This window comes from Phocoena phocoena, chromosome 15 (genome assembly GCF_963924675.1).
Source record: "Phocoena phocoena chromosome 15, mPhoPho1.1, whole genome shotgun sequence".
Lineage (NCBI taxonomy): Eukaryota > Metazoa > Chordata > Mammalia > Artiodactyla > Phocoenidae > Phocoena > Phocoena phocoena.
The window spans coordinates 71,492,816-71,500,503 of NC_089233.1; the positions used below are offsets into that span (position 1 = coordinate 71,492,816).

Sequence of the window (7,688 nt, forward strand, 5' to 3'; positions counted from 1 at the left end):
CAGTTCAGATCCAAGGAGAGGCCTTGGTTCCACTGCAGGAAGGGAGAGGTGAGTGTAGACACCAAGGTCCCTGAAAGGATCCCAGCCAAAGGACATAGCACAAGCTCAAATATGTCACAGACACAGTATTACCTGCTGGCCTGGGCTTTACTGAGCTCCCTTTCTTCAGGGAAGAAAGAGAAAGTCCTCCTTTAGCCAAATACATTTCCTGTTCGCGCATTTTCAGGGCATACATGGGGGAACATACCCATGAAATTGCTCATTGGCCTATCTTTACCAGCCACTCCTCCATTTGGGGCAGATGTGAAATCATTTATCTTGTGGTGCAAGAGACTCATGGGGGTGATGATGGTGGCTGGGTGCTGTCCCAATGGGGAATGCCCCAAAGCTCCAGAGTCTCTGGACAGTCTGAGGTTCTCTTGCTGGACTAGGGTTTTGGGAAAGATGGAATGTGCTTGGCTGGATCTGAAACCTTCTGCAGTTAAGTGTGGTTGAATGCGGGGGGGGGGACCTTGGCTGGCCTTCAAGCTTTGGAGACCCCAAACCCAAGATATATTAATAGGACTGGTTCCTGGCACCTCTTCTACACATGCCCTGAGTTGTCCCCTCTGTCAGGGCAGGAGATTGTTGGGATATAGACCAAGTGTACTCCCTCTTTCTCACCCACAGGGCCTAGTCTTGTACCTGGAACACAGGGGGTCATAGCAGATGTTGGTGGAACTGAAACCACAGTCAGGCCCCTCTCTCTCTTCATTGCCTCCTGCCCCAGCTTCCAAGGCATTGCTCCATAGGCTGTCATGTGACCACCTACAAAAGCAGATAAAGAATCCCAGGTGACTTTGTGGGTTGAAGAGGTTTCAAAGCTCTTGCTTTAGAAGCTCAAGCAAAACTTTTACCCTGTGTTGACAGGATAAAGCATTCAGTCAGCAAGCCTGGGCTTGCTTAGGACTGGGGGCAGGGGAGAAGGCAGGGCAATGTTGTCACTTTAATTGCATTGACATAAATATTTGATATTCAATAAATTAGATCTGGAGCAAGGAAAACATTCTTGCAAATGGATTTTTTACCTGGGGCCCAGCCCTATTAGCTGAGGAGTGGAGGGCAGCCTGCCCGAGGGCCGGTAATTAACTCAAGTGGAGCAGAACTAAGCATTTTTGACAGGCTTCCTGGTCTGGAATTAACTGTCATCTCAGAGGGAGAAAGAAACTGCATTGTCACATTATAGTTTACAAGAGGCTCCCAGTGCTGCCGGCCAACTGTTTGGTTATGTCTCTCCCTCATGCCCTGACATGCTTTTTCCCCATTAAAGAAAAGCCTAAAAGCAACTAATGATGTATTTTATATCCATGTACCTGAATCACAGATTTCACCCAAAAAGAAAGCATTAGTATGGTAATTCCATTTTTTTTTCTTTTTGGCAGTTGTAATGAAACAAGATACAGTAGACGCTGTTCTAAGTCAACACTGTGATATTTGACGATAGTACAAACTGGATTTTTTTTCTCCTCTCCATATCAGGACTTGCCTATAACGAGCAATAGCTAAGCCACTGTCTCTCTGTGCTTTCTCCCCTGGCCCCCACCCAGTGTTGATGAAATAGCAGTTGCTTCTCAGAAAAGGCAAAATCGTTGGGGCCTGAAGCTCCTTCTAGAAGCCACTGCTTGTGTTCTTGGAAACTTCTGTGGAAACTGATACAGTGGAAATTGGCGTGCCGGGCCTCACCTGGCCAGTATTGTGTTCAAGCACTTTTTTATAAGGTTGGGGAATCTCTAGCCAGACTTAGTGTGTGTGTTTGCAGTGCACTGTGATGGGCAGCTGGCTTCAGAGAGGAGAGGCTGAGAGAGTGTGTATGTGTGTGTGTGTGTGTGTGTACATTTGTGTATGTTGGAAGGAGTGAGTTGCGTGGCGAGTATGCACAGTATGCGAGTATGCACAGTTATTTATGCTGTAACCACAAGTCACCTCCCTCATCACTGAACCCCAGCACTGTTTCCCTCCTGTCCTGCATTCAGTGGGAGCCTGGGTCTCTTGATTTGCCCCCTTTCTGCCATCCCATTCACTCCTTGCTTCCATCTGGCCTCATTCCCTACATAGAGTTAGATTTGAAGATGGGATCATGGGGACTTCCCTGGTGGTCCAGTGGTTGAGAATCCGCCTTCCAATGCAGTGGACGCGGGTTGGATCCCTGGTCGGGGAACTAAGATCCCACATGCCACGGGGCAACTAAGCCTGTGCTCTAGTGCCTGCGTGCCTGAACTACTGAGCCCAAGTGCTCTGGAGCCTGCACACCACAACGAGAGAGAAGCCTGTGCGCCACAACAAAGAGCCCTTGAGTGCCGCAACAAAAGATCCCACATGCTGCACTGAAGATTCCGTGTGCCGCAACTAAGACCCAATGAGCCAAATAAATAAATAAATAGAAAAAAAAAAAAAAAAGAAGATGGGATCATGTCCCTCCCCTGCTTGAAAATCTTTCTGACTTTCTTCTTGATGCCTCAGCCCGGGTCCTTAACCTTGGCTTGTCATTAGAAGCTGAGGGACCCAGACCAGTTGGACCAGAGTCCACAAAGTTGGAGCGCAGGCAATTTGGATGCTCTGTTGGGTTGGCAGTCCCCGGCTTACAGGATCAAGCTCTACAATCTTAACCTAATATCTTAGCCTTGTTTATTAGTTTCTAACAGGTGTTTTGGTTGTTGTATCTTTAGCGTGTTCTACATATACGATTACGCCATCTGCAAACAGGTTCAATTTTACTTCTTCCTTTCCAATTGGGATACCTTTTATTTATTTATTTTTCTTGCCTAATTGCTCTGGCTAGGACTTCCAGTACAAGCATAACTCGGAGATATTTCAGGTTCGGTTCCAGACCACCACAATAAAGTGAATATTGCAGTAAAAGTCACACAAAATTTTTGGTTCCTAGTGCATATAGAAGTTATATTTATGCTATACTGTAATCTGTTAAGTGTGCATTATGTCTAAAAAGACAATGTACATTCCTTAGTTAAAAAATACTTTATTGCTAAAAAATGCTAACCATTATCCAAGTCTTCAGCAAGCTGTAATCTTTTTGCAATAGTAGCAACAAAGATCACTGATCACAGATCACCATAGCAAATACAATAATAATGAAAAAGTTTAAAATATTTCGAGAATCGCCAAAATGTGACACAGAGACATGAAGTGAGCAAATGCTGTTGGAAAAATGGTGCTGATAAACTTGCTTGATGCAGAGTTACCACAAAGCTTCAATTTGTAAAATATGCAATATATGCAAAGCACAATAAAGTGAAGCACAGTAAAACAAGTTATGCTTGTATTATGTTAAATAGAAGTGGTGACAGTGGGCATCCTTTTCTTTTTCCTGATCTTAAGAGGCAAAGCTTTCAGCTTCTCATCATTGACTGATTTTAGCTGTGGGCTTCTCATATATGGCCTTTATTATGTTAAGATACATTTCTTCTATACCTGATTTGTTTAGAGTTTTTATCATGAAAGGATGTTGAATTTTGTGAGATGGTTTTACCTACATCTATTGGAATGGTCGTAAGATTTTTATCCTGCATTCTGTTGATGTGGCGAATCACGTTGATTGATTCATATGTATTAAACTGTTATTGCATCCCATTGATAAATCCCACTTGAACATGGTGTATGATCTTTTATTTATTTATTTTTAATACATTTCTTTATTTCTTTATTTTTGGCTGCGTTGGGTCTTTGTTGATGTGCGTGGGCTTTCTTTTAGTTGCGGCGAGTGGGGGCTACTCTTCATTGCGGTGTGCGGGCTCCTCATTGCGGTGGCTTCTCTTGTTGCGGAACACGGGCTCTAGGCGCACGGGCTTCAGTAGTTGTGGTGCACGGGCTCAGTAGTTGTGGCTCACGGGCTCTAGAACACAGGCTCGGTAGTCGTGGCGCATGGGCTTAGTTACTCTGCGACATGTGGAATCTTCCTGGACCAGGGCTCGAACCCATGTCCCTGGCATTGGCAGGTGGATTCTTAACCACTGTGCCATCAGGGAAGCCCCTGATCTTTTAAATAATCTGTTGAATTCAATTTGCTAGTACTTTGTTGAGAACTTTTGCATTTATGTTCATCAGGAATATGACAGTGTATTTTAAGCTGATACCAACTTAATTTTGATCACATACAAAAATTCTACACCTTTACTCTCCCCCATTTTATGTTACTGATATCATTATTTACATCTTTTTATAATATGTACTCATTAACAAATTACTGTAGCTATGGTTATTCAAATACTTTAGTCTTTTAACTTTTATGCTAGCGTTAAAAATGATTTATGCACCACCATTACAATATTAGAGTATTCTGAATTTTACTATATACTTACCTTTTCCAGTAAGTTTCATGCCTTCCTATGTTTTCATGTTGCTACTTAGCATCCTTCATTTCAACTTGGAGAATTCCCTTTAGCATTTCTTGTAAGGCAGATCTAGTTGTGATGAACTCCTTCAGCTTTTATTTGTTTAGGAGAGTCTTTTTCTCTCATTCACTTCTGAAGGACAGCTTTGTTGGGCAGAGTATTCCTTGTTGACATGCTTTTTTTTTTTTATCCTTTCAGCACTTTGAATATATCATCCCACTATCTTTTGGCCTTCATGGTTTTGTTAAGAAATCCTCTTGGTCTACGGTCCTACCACCCTGAACGTGCCCGATCTCGTCTGATCTTGGAAGCTAAGCAGGGTTGGGCCTGGTTAGTACTTGGATGGGAGACCGCCTGGGAATACTGGGTACTGTAGTCTTAGAAAAAAAAAAATCCTCTTATAATCTTATGGGGGTTCCACTGTATGTGATGAGTGGCTTTTCTCTCGCTGCTTTAAAAAATTCCCTCTATCTTTGACGTCGGACAGTTTGATTATAATCTGTCACATTGAAGATCTCTTCGTATTCAGCCTATTTTGGATTCTTTGGGTATTATGGATACGGATGTTCATTTGCCTCCAAAGGTTTGGGAAGTTTTCTGTCATTATTTCTTCAAATAATCTTTCTGCCCCTTTCTGTTTCTCTGCACCTTCTGGGATTCACATAATGCACATATATTTTTTTTTTCTTGTTGCTGTCTTAGAGTTCACGCAGGTGTTCTTCACTCTTTCTCATTCTTTTTTCCTTTTGTTTCACAGATTGGCTAGTTTCAAATGATGTGCCTTTGAGTTCACTGATTCTTTCTTCTGCTTGGCTGAGTCTGCTGTTGAAGCTTTTGATCAAATTCCCTGGTTCAGTTTCTTGGTTGAACGTCTCATTTTGTTCATGTACTGTTTTCCTGATTTTGTTTAGTTGTGTATCTGTGGCCTCTTGTTGCACACTGAACTTCTTTAAAATGATAATTTAAACTTCTTTGTAAGGAAATTCATAGATCTCTACTTTTTAGGGTCAGTCACTGGAGCTTTATGTTGTTCCTTTGGTGATGTTTTGTTTCCTTGTTTCTTCATGTGTCTTGTACTGCTGTCTTAACTTTTGAAGAAGCAGTCCTTTCCTCCAGTCTTTACTGACTACTTTAGGAGAGAAAGACCTTCCCCAGTCAGTCCAGCTAGAGTTTTTTGGGGTCCCTTAAGCTTTATTCTATGGATGCATCTGCCCTACTCCTTCTGTTCTCTCTCTTTTTTTAAAAAAAAACTATTTATTTATTTTTGGCTGCGTTGGGTCTTTGCTGCTGTGTGTGGGCTTTTCTCTAGTTGCAGCAAGCAGGGGCTACTCTTCGTTGTGGCGCGTGGGCTTCTCATTGCAGTGGCTTCTCTTGTTGTGGAGCACAGGCTATAGGAGCATGGGCTTCAGTAGGTGTGGCACGTGGGCTCGGTAGTTGTGGTTCATGGGCTCTAGAGCACAGGCTCAGTAGTTGTTGCGCACAGGCTTAGTTGCTCTGCGACGTATGGGATCTTCCCGGACCAGGGATCGAACCCATGTCCCCTGCATTGGCAGGCAGACTCTTAACAACTGTGCCACCAGGGAAGTCCCAGGGGTGTCTTTCTTGGCACTGAGCTGTGCCACTTTGGGAGAGGTGCGACATGCGTGAAGCGAAACTGTACTTCTTACCCTTTTCAAGGCATCTTTTCTTGGTTTTTTTTTTTTTTTTTGAACATGGTGCTAGAATCTCCACTGGACTCCCAGGTTCCCACAGAGGTACTTACATCTGTGTATGGTTGTCAAAATCAATGTTTCTGTGGAGTTTGAGGGCTGGAATCTCCTATATCACCATCTTGCTGACATCACCTCAGGCTTCTCCTCCTTTAATTCTTAAATGTGGTTTCCTTTGGTTTTCTGTATATATTTAAAAGGGTTGATTTAAAGGCTTTGTCTAGTAAGTTCAACAGCTGTGTTTTCTCAGGGATACTTTCTATTGACTCTTTTCCTGTGTATTGGCCATACTTTCTTGTTTCTGTGTATATCTTATAATCTTTTTGTTGGAAATGGGGCATTCTAAATGACATAATGTAACAACTCTGGACTCTCTTCTTCCTAAGGTTTGTTGTTTTTGCTGTTTCTTATTATTGTTGTGATTATTTGTTTAGTGACCTTCCCGGACTAATTATATAAAGTCTGATGATGTTTGTGGCCACTGACATCTCTTCTCAGCTTAGTGGTCAGTATTGATTGGACAGAGATTTCCTGAAACACCTAGATCCACTGTCTCCCAGTCTTTGCCACGGGGCTCGGTATGTATGTTGGTGTGTGCTTCCAATACTCAGCCTAGCCGTCTGCAGCTCTGGCTTAGCCTTCACTTCCTGGACCCTCAAAGTTAGCCAGAGGCATAGCTTAGGGCCTTCTCATGTCTTTCCTGATCATGTACACAGCTCTATGTCTGTGTATGGCCTTCTTTTCAAAACTCTCTGTGGAATCTCATTTCTCAGCTTAACTTGTTTGTCCAAACTTCTCTCTCCCTCAGGCAGCTACAGTGTTAAATAATTGCTGCTTATTGTTTTTGACAAAAGCCACCCCCGGGGGGAAAAAGACTTCACACTGGGTGAGCTCTGAGCCGGGGTGGGTGGGGGGGGGGAAGACTTCACACACTGGGTGAGCTCTGAGCCAGGTCAAATAAAGAGGAGTTTTACAAGTGGAGTGGGGTTTTCCAGGGAACTGCTAGCCAGATCAAATAATGAGGATTTTCTGAGAATGGAGCTTTCAAAAGCTCCAACCCTGTTCTGACTACTTCAGTGGCTGCCGGGCTGCTCGTTTTCCCTGTGATTAGGGGCTGTTACTTTTCAAGGCTCTTGTGAGCTGGAGAGCAGGGAATGGGACTGGCGCAAGTTAAGATGCCACAAAGCTCACTGTTCTTATCAAGATTCATTGTTTCTCTTGGAAAAAGAAATGCTCCGTCTCCCCCAGGTTGAGGCAAACTTTCAGTTAATTTCTAGAATTCTGAAGTAGTTGATTCTGACCGTTCTTGCCAGCGTTCTCATTGCTTTTATGGAGGAGGGGGTTTTTGGAGCTTCTTACCATGCCGTTTTTTTGATGATGTCACACCTGTGTAGATAAACTTGGCATTTTCTTCTTTGTGATGTCTCTTATATTTCTATACTACTGTTAATATTCTTCTGCTAAATACCACCACGGATAGGCCTGTAGTTGAATAAAGTGGAGTTTATTGACTTATTGCAACAAGAGAGGCCATACATCCTGGGAAGTGGTGAGGCACCTCCTCAGAGGAGTCACAAAGGACTTACAGAAT

The 7,688-nt window shown here is 43.1% G+C and overlaps 1 non-coding gene across 1 annotated transcript; it reads left to right on the top strand.

Annotated features, from left to right (window-relative positions):
- The first annotated feature begins 4,648 nt into the window (after positions 1-4,648).
- On the top strand, positions 4,649-4,767 carry LOC136135749 (5S ribosomal RNA). Its single transcript, XR_010656594.1, has one exon. It is a non-coding gene; the product is annotated as a 5S ribosomal RNA (ribosomal RNA).
- Positions 4,768-7,688: the final 2,921 nt, after the last annotated feature.